This window comes from Henckelia pumila, chromosome 1 (genome assembly GCF_033568475.1).
Source record: "Henckelia pumila isolate YLH828 chromosome 1, ASM3356847v2, whole genome shotgun sequence".
NCBI classification, from domain to species: domain Eukaryota; kingdom Viridiplantae; phylum Streptophyta; class Magnoliopsida; order Lamiales; family Gesneriaceae; genus Henckelia; species Henckelia pumila.
In genome coordinates, this window is record NC_133120.1 from 117,223,533 (window position 1) to 117,241,539 (window position 18,007).

Here is an 18,007-nt window from a genome sequence, read left to right on the forward strand (position 1 = left end):
ATTTTGGGTTGCCTCCCAAAAAGCGCTTGGTTTAGAGTCGTCAGTCCGACTTTCACCGGTGTTATGTCTTCCCTTTCTCTTTCACACGCCAAATAAATTCCACGAACCGCCTTCTAAATTTCGCTCTCTTTTTCGTGGCCTTCTTTGTTGATGAACTTGGCGCTTTACTCTTTGCAACCGGCTCAACATCGGCTCTTTGACATCCTACCGGCTTCACAACCGGTTCAATTAAGAACAATTCTTCGATGGGTGGATTAGGTGCTTTCGTAAATAAGTTGAAGATTACTCGTTCACGCTCCACGCCCATTGACAACTCCCCTTTCATCACTTCAATTTTTGCATCCACCGTGGCCAAGAATGGTCTCCCAAAAATTAGCGGAGCACCATGATCTACTTCCATATCCAATACCACAAAATCCGCTGGGAAGATGAATTTATCCACCTTTACTAGAACATCTTCAACAATTCCTAGTGGATATTTAATGCTCCGATCCGCCAATTGCAATGAAATCTTAGTCGATTTCATTTCTCCCAACTCCAAGGCCCTGTAAATAGATAATGACATTAAATTAATACTGGCCCCTAAATCACAAAGTACATTATTAAAATAATAAGAGCCAATAGAACAAGGAATAGTAAAACTCTCTGGATCCTTAAGCTTTTGTGGCATCTTCTTTTGAAGTACCGCACTGGACTCTTCAGTTAAATTGACCACCTCATTCTCTAGCAGTCGCCTCTTCTTAGACATCATCTCCTTAATGAACTTCGCATAGTTCGGCATTTGCTCCAAAGCATCAGCGAAGGGGATGTTGATATGAATATTCTTGAACATCTCCAAGAATTTGGAGAACTGCTCATCCAACGCTTTCTTCTTGAACCTCTGCGGGTAGGGAAGTGGAGGCTTATACATCGGTTTCTGCTCCGGTTTAGGCTCATTTCCTCAACTTTTTCCTCAAATTTCTTCTCTTCAACAGCAGGTTCTTGAATTCCAACTTCTTTTCCACTTCTCAACTCTATGGCATTGCGCTGCTCCTTGGGATTTACCTCAGTATTGCTTGGAAACTGGTCTCTGTTATTATCCTTCAATGCATTCGCCAACTGCCCTATGCTAGTTTCCATGGATTGCAGTACAGCACCCATGTTTGCCATGTGCATCTCCAAATTGTCAAGACGAGACTCAGTCCTCGCCGTCCTCTTACCTGACTCCTGCACAAAGGTACTAACCAAATCCTCCAAAGAAGTCTTACCCTCATCCTTGTTTGTATTGAACCCCGCAGGATTCAACACATTTTTGTTGTTAGCATAAGAAAAATTTTCGTGATTTCGCAAGCTAGGATGGTAAGTATTAGGGACAGGATTACCTCTGTAAGCTCCATAAACCCGGTAGCCACTAGGATTGATATAATTAACTTCTTCTGATGTATGATATCCTTCAACTCTAATTGAATCTGCAACATTAGTCTTATTAAAAAAAGCTACCTGTATAGTCAGTGCAGATAATTGAACAGTGATGGACGTGAGAGGATCCACAGCATGCACTCCAGCTGGCTTCTTAACTCCTATACGCTCAGATGGCCATTGGAAACTATTGACCGTCATCTCCTCCAACATATCATAAGCCTGAACATGATCCTTCCCAAATATAGTACCTCCAGCTGCTGAGTCCACATTCATTCTCGTAGGCGCATTCAGTCCGTTGTAAAACCACTTGATCTGTTCCCAATCTGCAAAATTGTGGTTAGGACAACGTCTTAATAATTCTTTATACATTTCCCATGCCTCGTAGAGCTGTTCAGAATCCATCTGCCTGAAGGTGCTGATCTCGATCTTCAGTTGGGTGGTTTTGGCAGGAGGAAAATATTTCGCAAGAAATTTTTCTGCCATCCCCTCCCAAGTAGTAATGCTTCCAAGAGAAAGTGACTGCAACCAACTTCTGGCTTGCTCCCTGAGAGAAAATGAAAACAAGCGTAAGCGAATAATATCCTCAGACACACCATTAATTTTTACCGTATTAGTAATTTCTAAGAAGGTCCTGAGATGCAGGTGAGGATCAGTTGTGGCACTCCCATTAAATTGGTTCGATTGAACCATGTTGATCAAGGCCGGCTTTAGCTCAAAATTTTTGGCATTGATAGTTCCTCGAGCTATTCCAGAGTAGTGAGCCTGGATTATCGGCCTGAAGTGATCTCTGATTGGCACCAAGGGAGCTTGTTGTGCTTCTTCTTCAGCCATGTTTCTTAATTCTTCTAATCTAATTATTCTCAAAGCACGTGCAGTGCGCTCGATCTCCGAATCAAAAAGTAACGAATTCGCACTTTGAGATCGTCGCATAAACTGCAATTAAAAATAAGAAGAAATTAATTAGTAAATTAAAATTAAATTAAAAAAAACTCTAATTTAAAATCTAGACTAATTGGTAACAAGACTAAAAAATAATCAAAATTTACTCCCCGGCAGCGGCTCCAAAAAACTTGTAGTGAAAAATACTCGCAAGCGTACGGGTGTCAAGTTTTAATATAGTGATTAAATCAGATATCGATCCCACAGGGAGTAAAAGGAAGCAGCAGATGCAGCATCCCATGCCACACAAAGGATAGAGAACTACCTGGCCATGCATTTTTCCCATTTCTTTCATATATCATAGGTTTTTCTTGATGACACCATCTGTGATAATTTGTTCTGAGTTATATATGTAAAGGTTTTTTTTATTCTCTTTTCAAATGCAATAGTAATTAATATAAGGTTTTCCTCTTGTGTTTGATTATAGAGCTTTAAACACATTAGCCAGCGCATAAACCCGTCGAGCTGACTTAACCACATGAGCCTGACCAAGCTTTAGATTTTTCTATCTCGAGCTTTCATGTTCGGGCTTTCTGATGAGCTTGATCTTAACTGGTTAAAGATCGTGTGTCCAGCCGATCATGAATCTAAGCTCGCTCTACCTAGTGAAAAAAGCTGAGAGAACAAAAAGGTCCAGACAAATATTTTAATGGGATTTCAGCTTGTTTTTAAATATTGACTTTGAGCTTTTAATTATATCTTAATTATTAAAAATTATGATTTTGAAATCGTGAAGGATTGTTTGATTTTCTTATTATTAAGTTGTACGATTTTGATTTCCAACGTGAGAGATCAGTTGAAGCTAGGTCTATTCTATCTTCACAGACTAGGATTCAAGGAATGGCCCTTCTGCCGTGGGCCTTGAGCATGACTCATCTTCAGAAGATGAGGATACTCAAATTATACCCCAGAAATATTTCAACAAGCATAAGGGAATCCCGAGATCTGTGAGTTTTCTTTTTTTATTACTATCAACAAGGAATGTATTTGGATATTTCTTGTCAATTGTTCGATGTGCAGCTAAGTATCTGTTTTGGCTAATCTTGAGTTGAAATTATATGGAAAAGTTAAAATTTCATGTCTTGTACAAGAGCAAGATGCATGCTCACCTCTCTCATCTAATCCCATCACATCCTCCCAAGTCCCATCCCTTTTGATCCATTAAATTCAGAGTCCACCTGGGATTTAGGTGTTAGGCTGAGAATGGTGAAAATTTATGTTTTAAGGGTATGGCCTAAAGGTAATGTGTTTGTATAATGATAGTAAATTTGGACTTTTCTTGTGGGAAATGGTTCTTTATTTTAGTAAATTGATCAACAACGATGGGTACTATTGTTAAAGAAAATGTTGATGTTATACTATTTTTGATACTCTGCGAAACATTACAATTTATAAAGTTGCAGCGTGAATTAGTCGGACATACCGAGTTTCAGATGCAGCATCAAATTTCAAATGTGGATGCAGATTTGGAAGATTCGGTAAACATAGTTGTCTATAATTTATTTATATGCTGGTGTTCTTTAAGTACTATTTTGCCAGGGAGATGTCACGTGGTCTTTGTTGCTTACTTCGATTCTTTGTTTATCTTCTAAGATGGTTTAGTCATATGCGAATTTTTTGGATAAATGCATGTATTGGAAATTTACTATCAAGTCGATCTTCCCAGCATATTTGTTTTATGGATTTGAATTCCAGAATTTTGACATTTTTTTGCTACTTGAATTTGTCAACTTGTGCAGATAGTCGTTATGCAGAGGATATGTTAATCTGGAAGGAGTGTTCCAAGTTAATTTATATAGATTAGTTCATAGCTCGATATATTGGAAAGTTCCGAGTTAATTTATATAGATTAGTTCATAACTAGATCAATATATTTTCTAGTGTAGATTGATTTAGAATTTAGAATAATAATATTGATTTGTAATATTGAAAAATTGTATATTAAATTTTATTTTAGAAATTTTAAATTTTGTTTCATTTGTAATGTTGAGGACAATGAATAATAACTGTTGTGAAAATCAATTTAAGACAACGGTTTAAAATTGTTGTAAAAAACAACATACGACAACGGTTTTAAAACGTGGTTGAATAATAAGCAAACACCTACATAGGACATCGGTTTTAAAATGTGGTTGAATAATGTCTACGACAACGGATATAACATGTTGCAAATTTGTTGTCGTATGTCAACATAGACAACGGTTTATAACTGTCGTTAAAGGCAACTTAAGACAACGGTTATAAACCGTGGTCAAATACTGCATACGACAACAGATATTTATTGTTGCATATCCGTTGTCGTACGTTGGAATCCACAACGGATATAAACCGTTATTGAATGTTATACTTTCGACAACACCTTAAAGTACAACGGTTTTTTGACCCCTACGATCCGTTGTCGTAGCCCGTTTTTCTTGTAGTGTGTATTCTTTATTAATTAGGTTACTGTCAATTGTAATAGTTATATATAGTCATTAAGTGAAACACAAAATTTATGAAATAATGACTACTAAATTATAACGTACGTAAACTGCGCGCATGCATGCTTTGAACAAAACTAATTGAAAGGTCAATTAAATAAATTAGGCAACAATTAAAACATGTGTAGTCACTAAACCAAGTCCTAATAAGACAAAACATATAATAAACTAAAACACAAAATTATATTATACACATGAAGTTATTAATTGTTATCCTGTTCGAGTCAATAACGTACGCTTCCATCTCCCGTGTGTAGCTGATCATGAGTCAGCCACCCACCCACCACTCGAAGGTGGCCCCTAGCTCCCATCACACCAACAAACCTGCATCAAGTACTTCACCACCCAACTAGATCATGTATAATTCTGTAGCAGAAATTCAAGACCATAAGTTTACTTGGTTGCATAATATATATATGGTTGCCAAAAAAAGAAAAAAAGGAAACCAATATGGTAGTAAAATATAATGCTAAAAATATTTCAAACCTTAGCCAACTGAAGTGCAAGAAATGCAAACCAAACAAAGGCAAGAAGCCCAAACTCCTTCCAGCAAATATATATATGTGTGTGTGTGTGTGACTTTGGTTTTATCGATTATTAATTGATACTTGGAGAAACTTCTCACCTCAAATATTTCTCCTGAATCTGTGGCACCCTTATCCGTAACAACTGGGCCACCAGGAAGAAGCATATACTCTGCCTAAAATTGCAGAAGCTAGCATATATATATATATATATATATACATGCTTTAATAATTAGTGAATTGAGAAGGACAAAAAGGAAAAGGATATGGAATAATCAATCAACCCACCCTTTCGATTCTAATTGCTTTAATTTGCAACATAAGGACTATTAGTTATTTGAAATTTCATACTAGTAAATCACGCACATAATTTTTGAACACTGGAAATATATAATAAATTATGCATGGGTACATTGTAAATCATGTTTAGTCACCTGCATGCTTAACTTCAAGATATATAGTTTCTTTCTTCCATGCACTTTCATAAAGGCTCTGGTTGATGTTGGCTAGCTGAAATCGGCATATACTTAGATGGAAAAAGTATTGTAAATTTGTAATATATAAAATATAATTATTAATGCACCAAAGTATTACGTACTAATTACGAAATAATGATTAAAATTATGTAATAGTATTACATTGAAAGTAACTCCGATCCATTAATACTTAATTATTCTCATGCATGGAGCATTGAGCATTGGTTGGATGAGAACAGTAAGTCATAATCAATGATGGTCATTGTCAACGGAGGGATATATATATGCCAATTAATGTCAAACGAAATCATGATGTTCACAACAAATTCATGTAATACGGTTTTACATTTAGTGTTAGGATCGGTTGAAAGTCTAGAGGGGGTAAATATACTTTCAAGTAGTTTTGTATAAATTATGGAACTCGGTCGATTTAACGAAGGAGTTCAAGGCTTATCTTAGTGTCAAATGTAGCTTGTCAAACAAATTGTGTGCGGAAAAATGTCAAGCTACAGATTTAAAGCACAGAGTGTAAATCAGTTTTGGGATGGGTGTGATAATGGTAGGTAAACTGAAATGACACAAATAATTGTTTATGGATGTTTGAAGATTTCAAACACTCCTACGTCACCCCTTCTTCCACCTCGAAAGGATATCACTAGAAGACTTTGATTTATATAGAAGATTTGCACAAACCCAATCCAGTTTAGGACTTAGACACTGCCTAAACAAGAACTCCTAGTATAACACATTGGTTTCAGTCCTAGACTGATCGTACAGTATAATGAATACAACTCAAAATCTTTTAACACAAAGATTGACCCTGCAATGGTCAGAATAATACTTTTGAGTGTTTGTGCTTTCGAGTTTCTTGATCAAATCTTGAGCGTAAGAAGCTTTTTGTTTATATGAGCAATAGCAGAGATATCAGCACCTTCGTTTGAACTTTGATCAAGATCCCTATTTATACTCTTTGGTTTGCCAACGATCATAATTTCAAGATGTTCTTCAGATGGGATTCAAATTATTTCCGTTGGATTTTTCACTATCATCAACGATCTCTGACGCCGACATTCCCTTAGTATCGCGACACTACCTTCTGCAGAGATCTCAGAGTACGGATAATCTTATCCGGAAGTAGTATGGCAGTGAACTGTTGTGAATACTTTGACGCAATCAGTTTGGCAAGGGTAAACTGATTGATTCAGTTTAGCAAGGTAAACTGATTTGTATCTCTGAAATAATCAGTTGAGTAAGGATGGAATGATGGATTCAGTTTAGCGAGGTAAACTGAATTGTGTTCCTTTAGCGTGTTTGATGGATTCAGTTTAGTCGAGGCAGACTGAATCATTTATGGTTCAGTTTAGCGTTTCAGTCTAGAACTGTAAATCGTACCTGTAGGTCATCATGACGTTATCATTTCCTGAATATCAGTTTAGTCTTTTGCTTAAGTAGTTTGGCTTTTTTTTGTAAATACCAAAACTAAATTTTCCAATAATTTCCCCATTTTTGGTGTTTATCAAAACATTTCAGTTTTTCATATCATAAGCTGATATATATATTGTCATCATCATAAACTGATATATATATATATATATATGTATATGTTTGTCATCAAAAGGTGATATTCATTGTCATGCAAGGTTAATCAAGTTCGTAAGAACTCTTTCCCCCTTTTTGATAAACTGAGAAATACAAGAGTAGATAATATAATGTTCTTGATGTGAGAAACATAAACTATCTCCGATCGGAAGATGGTCTGTGAAATGATGAACTACAAGTTGGTTGATGAGCTGCTGAGTTAGAACGTTGTAGAGCCTGAGTTTCTGTCGGAACACGGTCGTTCTCCGGATAAAAAAGAAAGTGATACCCAGTGCAGCAGAAGTTTTAAAATTTTATATGGAACGATTCCATATTATGGGTATCAAATTCCTACAATTAAAATTAAATCATAAAATTTAAATCATATAAATTTTACCTTAAAATCTCGAAGCGAGATTATGGACACCAACAGATTAATCTGCTCTTGTTGTATATCCCAGGAACTGATGAACGAACAATTCTTCAATCACGTCCACGAACAAAAATTTAATCCCTCTGACAGACAGCACTAGAAAGTCTATCAGAAGTTTCTACGATGAGATAGAACAGATATGATCTGTTAAATCAGTCTGCAAATTCAAAAATTCACAGACTGAATTTTCGAACACTGTGAGAGAGGGGGAGGGGTCAGCCAAATCCCTTGAGAGAATGCTCTCTAGGGTTTCAAAATTTTGAACTGTGTTGTATAATTTCTGCACTGCAATAACTTATTTATAATTTGGGCTGCTAACAGCTTAGGGCCCATTAGTCATAAGTTCAAGCCTGACAAGCAAAGCCCGCATGTTCAGAAATTAATATAAAATTTATCGTGACTTAGATTGATAAACCAATTTCACCAATGTGCACAGAAACCATTTCTGCATCTTTTAAAGTCAAGACAAATTTTCTGAATCCGAATTCAGTGGTTTCCAAAAAATGTTCATCACTATGTCATTTTAGGAAATCTTACTCCCTCTACTCTTAAATAAGAAGTCATACTTCTTTATCCACTAAATTTAACTCTTTAAATTTAATTATCTCAACGGGGATTAGAAATCCATTACTTGTGTAACCCTCAATGGTTCAGGAATACAGCTAGCCGTGGGTTCACAACTCCTTGTGACTCGGAACAACAATTTCCGACTTACCCATCGAATCATGGTAAAAGCGCCTAGAAACATCGCCCCATGATTCCCTAGGTATTACTGATAGTTTCTGCAAGAACCATTAGATTTTGGTTAGCGTACAGTACGGTCCCTTCATCCATATATCCGGATCTAATCAATAACCATTGGTGCATCGAGAGTCGTTCGAGATTCAATAACTATGCATTACATCTTGGAGATCAAATAGTGACATCGCATGTGTTACTAGGAAAACCGATTAACCTAAAACACATCATGTACTCTGGCCAGAGATTCGTCACACTAATATCTCCTCAGATCGCATAGGATATCCACACTCGCAAGTATGTGGTGAATCCTTGACAACAAAGCATCAACTCCTATATGTGTCGTAACTGTACCCAATCTCGATACCTGTTGACCCCAATAGAGTCGGTAAATGAGTCAAAGTACAGTACTAGCATATAGAGTCTCAATGATGTTTCAAGTAGTAAGGACTAATGGTGTACAACCAAAACCGCGGACCTTATCCACTCGATAAGTGATAACCACTTGGAAAGTCCGGATAGGGTAGTTCGATCATTCATCATATGAATATTTATTTGCATGCTTTGAACATCTCTATGTTCCATACCAATGAAACGTGGTACTCGGCATCGCAAATGCTAGTCTCAATCTCGAGCGATCCTTATCCTTATTTGTCGATGGCTCAATTGACTAGGAACTGTTTAGAATATACAGTGATTATAAGATGTGTTTCATGATAGTCATCCCCATGTACTATCACATCTTACATGCACTCTAGTATATTCAAGGTCTTCATCTAAGAAACAATAGTATATCACAATATAACAATATGAAGAAAGAAAAAGTAAATGCCATAATAAAATTGTAAATTATATTAAACAAAGATTTTTTTACATAGAGTCATAAAAGCCCTTAGCCACAAGTTGGCTAATCGGGCACCCACTCTTTCAGTTTCATGTTGAGCTCGCAAGATATTCTTTGATAAGCTAGCCAAAGAGTTCAGTTGCCGAGAAATCCCTTGAAAATTTGACTGAACTGAATTGTGAAAGGTTTGAACAAAGCCATTCAAGTTGTCAACTTTTGTCTCCAAAGACTGATGAGAGTTTTGTTGATGAGATAGTGAACTAGTCAGTTGATTTGAATCTGCTAAGAGTTTATCCAGTAGTGAAAGCTTTTCCTGAAGTTTTCCAAACTCAGCATTCATCGATTGTCTCAAAAAAGAGATGGTATTGGTTGTTGTTTGTTGATTTTCTTTAAGACTGGTGATAGTTTTGGACATGACATAAACTGAGTTCTGAATTTGAGAAAGAGTTTGATACCAATCATCTTCAGCTGTGGAAGTTGGAGAAGGAAGTCCTTTTTCAGTGAATGAGAGATATGCTTTGGTAAAATCTTGCTTCTGCCCTTTAGGATGAGATGGAGGAGTAGTTGTGAGCATTTCAACCTTTCCTTTACCCTTGTCCGGATGATTTGATGATTCAGGAGCTGTGTGAACAATCATTGCTATAGTTTGAGGTAGAGTCTCAGTCTCAATAGCTTTGGCAGGAGGAGATGAATCATTGATAATTTGTTCATGTGGGGAAGATTCATTCATCGGTTCTTGCAGCTCCTTATCCTCAAGAGGAACTGGTGGAACTAAAGAATCATCAGTTGAAGTGAGTTTTGAAGGTGCTTTCTCCGAAACAGACTGTGGTTGAGCAGGTGTGTCATTGAGTTGAGATGGAGTGTCCAAAGTCTGAGTGACTTCCTTAGGTTTTGTCATAACTGATTCGAAGGGTTTTGAGAAGGATAACTCATCTACCTGAGACAGGTGTGGTTCTGAGATTTCCGTCTGAGTTAAAGTGAATGACTCGTCTGTTTGATCATGAATTGGAGAAGATTGTGTGTCCATGATGATTTGTTGAGGTTCTTCAAGTTCTTTTTGAAGAAACATAGGAGACACAAATTCTTCTGTAGTTGGCGCTGATAACATAGGAGTTGAGTTATTCTCTGCCTCAATGTGAGAGATAACTTCATCAACGTTCATAAGTTGAAGCTCAGGTAGAGCTTTGTCAATATCTGAAGGGTGTAGTTGCTGCTCAATGGTTGTATCTAGAGAAACTGAAGTTTCTTTTTGAATTTCTTCAAACGCCTGATCAATTGACTGGTTGGAGGATTTAGTTGAGGTATGACTTTTATTGTTCCTTTTGTGTTTGGATTTGAATAAGGAATGAGTTTTGTGTTTCTTCCAGACAAAGGCTTCTGGAATATCCAATTTTTGATCAGTCTCCCAGAATTTGACTTCTGTTTGTATGTTGATGAGATCAGTTTGCAGTTGAGTGAATATGGCTCTGTCTTCATAAGAAGTTCTAGCACGTGGATCATAATTGCTTTGAAATTCATCAACAATTTCTCTCAGCTTCTTTATCCGTAAAAGATCATAGAAGTACTTTCTTCTTTTCAAAGCGTCTTGAATGTTGGCAGTCTTGAAAACTCTTAGCACAATTTCTTCAGTCTTGACAAATTTAGACAGCTCAGTTTTCTTGGTGAAGTGCCTAGCTAATGTAGAAGTCCTATATTGATGTCAAGTATCAAATATTTCAGCAGTGCGCTTCTCAGCATATTCAATTACTTCATCCATGGTCAAGTCAATTTGTAGTTGAATGACATTGGATGGTCTGTCAGGGTCTGAGGATGATGCTATTTGTGAACTTCCTGCAACCAAGTCCAAGCCTGAGTGAGTGTATTCAACAATTTGTTTCGAGGATAGACCACCGATTGGTGTTGCTGGAGGTAGAGCTATAATTGGTGAGATAAACTGCAGGGTAGATTTCTGAGTTTTAACAATAGTGCCCAGATCTTCGGGTGTTGGGATTTCCAAAGATGGTTGAAGACTCTGAAGTGGTTCAATCATCATAGGTTTATTTCCCTTTGGATCAGTTTTGGTTGAGAACTCCTCAGCTGTTTTATCAATGAGGTGAGTATCTTCAGTTGAGATCAAACTAGCTGGTTTAGGAACAACAAAAATGATCAGTTTAGATGGGGAAGTTACAGCCTTTGCTTGTAAAGTTCTTGTTCGCTTGGTTTGAGGCAGTTTAACCACTTCTTCACTGTCAGTTTCATCACTATCATGAATGACAAAATTTCTTTTCTTTTTGGTTGACTTCTTCGTTGGTGTTTTCTGCACTTTTGCGATCATTGAGTCAGCAGATTCTCTGGATTGAAAGCTTGCGAGATATTCATGATTCAGAATTCTAAACTTTTGCAGTTGGGAGGAAGTTTGAAGAGTAATTCCTAGAGCTTCAAGAAGTTGACTGGCTTGAAGAATATAACCAGAAGATTGCTTTGTAGGTGTCATCATTTGAACAAAGATATTGAAAAGAATGTTACTCCAATTTATCTTTACACCTTTCATGATAGCCGTCATTACTTTAAACTTTCCAACAGTTAGTCTAGCGAAGGACCCTCCTTTGGCCAAAATATTTTTGGCAACAATATCAGCTAACATTTGATATTCAGGTTTAAGGTCTCTTTTGAGTCCAGATAAAGAAATTGGTTGACTAGAGCCTGAAAATAGATGTTGCATCTCAGTGATATCAGTAGTTGAGATAATGTTGAAATCAGTATTACCTTAAGTAGGTAAACTGAAAGTTCTGGCGAAGAATGCTTCACTGATCTGAACCAAATGTCCTCCGAGAGAAATCAATAAAATTCCATCATCACCGAGCTTACAGTGATGATATAGTGACAATAGATCGTTTTGGTAGATGATCAAATTTTTTATATCTAAAAATTTACGAAGCCCAAATTGTTCCAAAGCAGTACAAACCTTGGATATTCCTGGTTTGTCCATTCCGTATAGTGATTCAAAATCGACGGCGAGAGCATTGAGAATGTAAACTGCAGATGAGGTAGCCATTGATATTATTTCCTGTGAATCAATAGAGTAATCGGAAGAGAAGTTAGACTGAAGTTAGGGTTCTTGAAGAACTTAGTTGTTGTAAAATAAAATAGAAGACTTGGTCAATACGACACAAGAGTGACGTGGCTTACAGAGGAATTTAAAATTCAAATCAAATAGTACAGTAAGGCGGGAGATAGTACATGTATTTCCCTTTAAACATGCTACAGATAACACTATAAAAAGGTGAAGTTGTGATTTGATAGCTATTACCAAAAATTTTAAAAAATGAGTGGCAATATTCCTTTGTTTGGTTTTGGTCAAAATCCATATGTGGCATGTGAGGCATGTCGTGACAATTACTTTGAGGTTGAAAAAAAGAAGATCGAGGAACGTGTATTTGAAAATGTGATGAAGGTCTGGATAAAGTTAGAAGAGCTCCATATGTATCATCATGCTCAATTTCCTCCGAGAAAATTTGAGGATGCTAAGGAGATAGCTCAAAGAGCAATGTACTACATGATAGCACTGGATACTTTTGCACCCAGAGATATTTTTAAGGATAAAAATATTCTCTATATTATGCTTAGTAAAGAGTAAATCACATTGGTTCGCATTGCAACTGATGAGCTAACTGATCCTACTGTTGCTCCTCTACGAGCATGGGTGACAAGCTGGAGTTATGAAATTTTTCTTAAGATGAGGGAGATAAAAAGTGTGTGATTGTAACCTTTTTTGATTCTTAAGTATCAATAAAAAAAGCTAATTTAACTAGACTGATTTTGTTCATAAACTGATCTTATCTAGACTGATATTGTGTATGAACTAATTTTACCTAAACTGATATTGTGCAACTGGTTAAATGAGTGAAGGTAAACCGAAGTAATAGAAGGCACGAAAAACTATATGATCAGATAATGATTACAAGCAATCAAATTTCAGAGATTTTCTTTGTCATAAACAGTGCCTTATTTCATGAAAGTTATACGTGAGAGATTCTTGATATTTCAAATATTTTAAATATAATAAATGAGAGAAACTCTTCGATATCTGGACTTTTAGTCTATATATATAAGAAAAAAATAATGAAGTTCAAGTAAGCATTAGAGTGAAAGAAATGGAGAGTTGGAGAGTTGCTCATGAGGGATTCATCGAGGAAAAAGTTGCTCGTTTGCAAGCAAAGCTGATTCGGATGCAGTTTAGGGGTCCAGATGCACTTGATCTTGAGGAGGTGCGACGTCTAGAGAAGTACAAACAAGTGCTCGGAATAAATGATACTGCGTATGTCCTTGGCCGGGAAGGCATACGACTCCTGCTCTTGAAGAAGGAGTAAGGGTGGTAACCCTTTTCCATGGCCTGGAAGATGTGGAAGATGGCCCATTGAAGGAGCATCTTCACCTGTTGAAAATGGCTGTGGAAATAGAAATAGATATTGTAAAAGGAGTTTATTAATAAAATAAGTTTTTTGTTTGAATGTGTTGTTTATAATTTTATTCTTTTGATGCGAGCCTATATTATATCCTGCAAAGGAATTTATTAAAATTCCCCCTTAAAATATGCGTAAATCTTTGTAAGAAAAAAAAAATTATCAACAAATAAAATAACAAAGGAAAGTTAGTTTAACGGCCCTGCGAAGAATTCAGTTTAGATCATACTAAACTGTTTAGATAATTTGCAATGGATAAACTAATTTTAATCTAATTTAATAAGTCCTAAAATATTTCGAAAGTAAGAAAACTTAGACTCTGGGAGAGGTTTTGTGAAGATGTCTGCTGTCTGTTGCTCTGTTGATATGTGCTCCAGTCGGATGTTCTTCTTGATTGCATGCTCTCGGATAAAATGATGCCTAACTTTGATATGCTTCGTTCTAGAGTAAAGAATGGGGTTGTAAGTAATTGCAATTGTGTTGGTGTTATCACAGAAGATTGGTGAATCTTGTTCTTCAATTCCACAGTCCCTCAAATGTTGTTGAATCCAGAGCAGTTGAGCACAGCAACTTCCTGCAGCTAAGTACTCAGCTTCTGTTGTAGAGGTTGCAATGGATGTTTGTTTCTTGCTAAACCATGATATTAGTCTATCCCCAAGGAATTGACATGATCCACTAGTACTTTTTCTATCCAGTTTACATCCAGCATAATCAGCATCTGAGTATCCAACTAGATTGAAGGAGTTGTTCTTAGCATATCATAGACCAACATTTTGAGTTCCCTTTAGATACCTTAGTATCCTTTTCCCAGCTATGAAGTGGGATTTCTCAGGATTTGATTGAAATCTTGCACATAAACAGACTGCAAAAACAATGTCAGGTCTACTAGCTGTTAAATAAAGCAATGACCCTATTAGACCTCGATACATTGTGGCATCAGCTGATATTCCCCCTTCGTCTTTGTCAAGTTTGATTGATGCACCCATGGGAGTTGTTGCAACCGTGCAGTTTTCCATACCAAACTTTTTGATTAATTCTTTGGTGTACTTAGTTTGTCTTATGAATGTTCCATTTTCCATTTGATGAACTTGCAATCCAAGAAAGAAATTCAGTTCACCCATCATGCTCATCTCGAATTTTTCCTGCATTAGCTTTGAGAATCTTGTGCATATTTTGGGGTTAGTTGACCCAAATATAATATCATCAACGTATATTTGAACTAATAGAGTGTGATCATCTTTCGTAAATTTGAACAATGTCTTATCAACTGTGCCTATAGTAAACTCGTGTTCAAGAAGAAATTTGGTTAAGGTGTCATACCAAGCTCTAGGAGCCTGTTTCAGTCCATAAAGAGATTTATTTAAATGATACACATGATCTGGAAATTGATGATTTGTGAATCCTGGTGGTTGTTCAACAAAGACTTCTTCTTGGAGTTTCCCATTCAAGAAAGCACTTTTAACGTCCATTTGATAAACTTTGAAGTTTTTGAATGAAGCATACGCGAGGAATATTCTTATTGCTTCCAGTCTAGCTACTGGTGCATAAGTTTTGTCATAGTCAATTTCTTCTTCTTGCCTGTATCCTTGAGCTACTAATCTTTCCTTATTTCTTACCATAATTTCTTCTTCATTAAGCTTGTTTCTAAAGACCCATCGAGTGTCAATGACTGAATGATGTGTTGGTCTTGGAACGAGATCCCAGACTGCATTTCTAGTAAACTGATTTATCTCTTCTTGCATTGCTTCTATCCAACAGCTGTCAGCCAATGCTTCTTCAATTTTCTTTGGCTCTTCTTGGGAAATAAAGGCTGCGTGAAGAAGTTCTTTAATCATTTGTCCTCGAGTCCTTAGTGGCGCCGTAGGATTACCTATAACAGAGTTGAGTGGATGCTTTTTAGACCATTTCAGTCTAGTATTAGACTTATTTTCACTGATTACTTGTGCCTCTAGATCTTGATTGTTCATGTTGTTTTGGTCAAGCTCTGTGTTCTAACGGTGAGTGTGGTGATCCTGAGTCTCACGATGCTGTTCTTCAACATTCTCAACTGAGTGAGTTTGATGGATGTCAACTGGTTGATCAATGTTATGATTTTCAATTATTTGGTCCACAAATTCAGGTTCAGGGGATTGAAATGTTCTTATGGGTGGTGAAACTTCGTCTTCACTTTCATCTTTATCATCATTGTCTAACTGTATTTCCTGAAATATATCTGAGAGTTGATGAGTATTAGTTGCAACATCAGTAGTAATATCTTCATCAAATATAACATGGATTGATTCTTCAACATTTAGAGTTCTTTTGTTGAAGACTCTATAAGCTTTACTGATTGAGGAGTATCCCAGAAAAATTCTCTCATCTGATTTTGCATCAAATGCAGTCAGATGATTTTTACCATTGTTGTGAATGTAGCATTTACTCCCAAAAATCTTGAATTATGATATATTAGGTTGTCTGCCATTCCAGATCTTATATGGGGTTTTAAAAAATTTCTTGCATATCATTGATCTGTTCTGAGTGTAGCAAGCAGTGTTCACAGCTTCTGCCCAAAACTTTTGAGAAATTTTGGAGTCAACTAACATGGTTCTCGCAGCTTCTTTAAGAGTACGATTTCTCATTTCTGCAACACCATTTTGTTGTGGTGTTCTAGCTGCTGAGAATTCATGTTTGATTCCATAATGCTCTAAAAATAAAGATAAAGTTTGTTTGACAAATTCAGTCCCTCTGTCACTCCTGATTCTGTCAATCTTACTTGATTTTTCGTTAAAAAGTCTTTTAAAGATTTTGATGAGTTGAGAAGCAGTTTGGTCTTTTGATTTTAAGAAAATGACCCAGGTAAAACGTGAGTAATCATCAATAATGACAAGAGTATACCTCATTCCCCCTAAACTTGTTATTGGATTGGACCAAATAAGTCCATATGCAGCAGTTCCAAGCATCGGGAATATGAGTTATAACCCTTGTTTTTAAAAGATGACCTAACTTGCTTCCTAAATTGACAAGCTGAGCAAACTTTGTCTTTGGAAAAATCAATTTTAGGCAGTCCTGTTACTAGCTCGAGCTTACTCAGACTGGCAATTGATTTGAAATTAAGATGATTCAGTCGCTTATGCCAAATCCAGTTGCGCTTAGAATTGGAAGCTACGAGGCAGACTGGTTTGCTAGACTGAATGTTTCAGCATACTTTATATGTGTTTCCATATCTGTTTCCTGTTAAAATAATGTTACCAGAGAAATCTTTAACAATGCAGTTTAGCTTTTGAAATTCAACGGAATGCACATAATCACACATTTGACTAATTTTGATTAAGTTATATTTCAGATTATCAACCAATAGAACATCTTGAATGATAATGTTGTCGTGGATAATCTTACCCTTACCCACGGTCTTACCCTTTGAGTTGTCACCAAAAGTGATAGTGGGACCATGGTATTTAACAATTTCAGACAGTAGTTTATCATTTTCAGTCATGTGTCTCGAACATCCACTGTCTAAATACCATGATTCCTCTTCTTTTTCCTTGATACCTGCTACCTACATTCACAAGGTTGAATAATTTTGGTACCCGCAACTATTTGGGTCCACGAGGGATTAATCCTTTAGGAACCCAAACCTGGAATACTTTAACCACTTTACCAGTTTCTGTGTTCCTATAGGTGTGTACTAAGTTAGATGCTCTAGATGGTGGAGTGTGATGTGCTTGTGAAACTGTATGTTTTTTGCCTTTTCCAGTGTCTTTGAAGTTTTTATATCGCTTTTGAACTGTACGTTGATTATGGTATTGATTTATGTTTCCTCTCATGAGATTAGGTTGAAGTGCATTAGTCTGTTTAGGACTTTTAGCAATCTCTTCCTTAGTTTCATGAGGGTTGAAGCCAATAACAAATCTTTTCCTATTCATTTGCTCTATTTGCTGCCAAGTCATCAGGATAGGTTTTTCATTTTCATTTTCCCTAACTGCTCGTACAAAGTTTATGTATTTGCCTTTTCACATATTCAGTTTGGGTAGAGTACTTCATTCACCAGTTTCCACTGTCTTCCCATATCCAAGACCAGTTTTGTCATGGAGAGGTCTTTGTGAATCATTCATTTCTGTCAACAAGCTCGAAGATTTATTCCATGAACTTACCAATTCATCCATGTTATGTTTT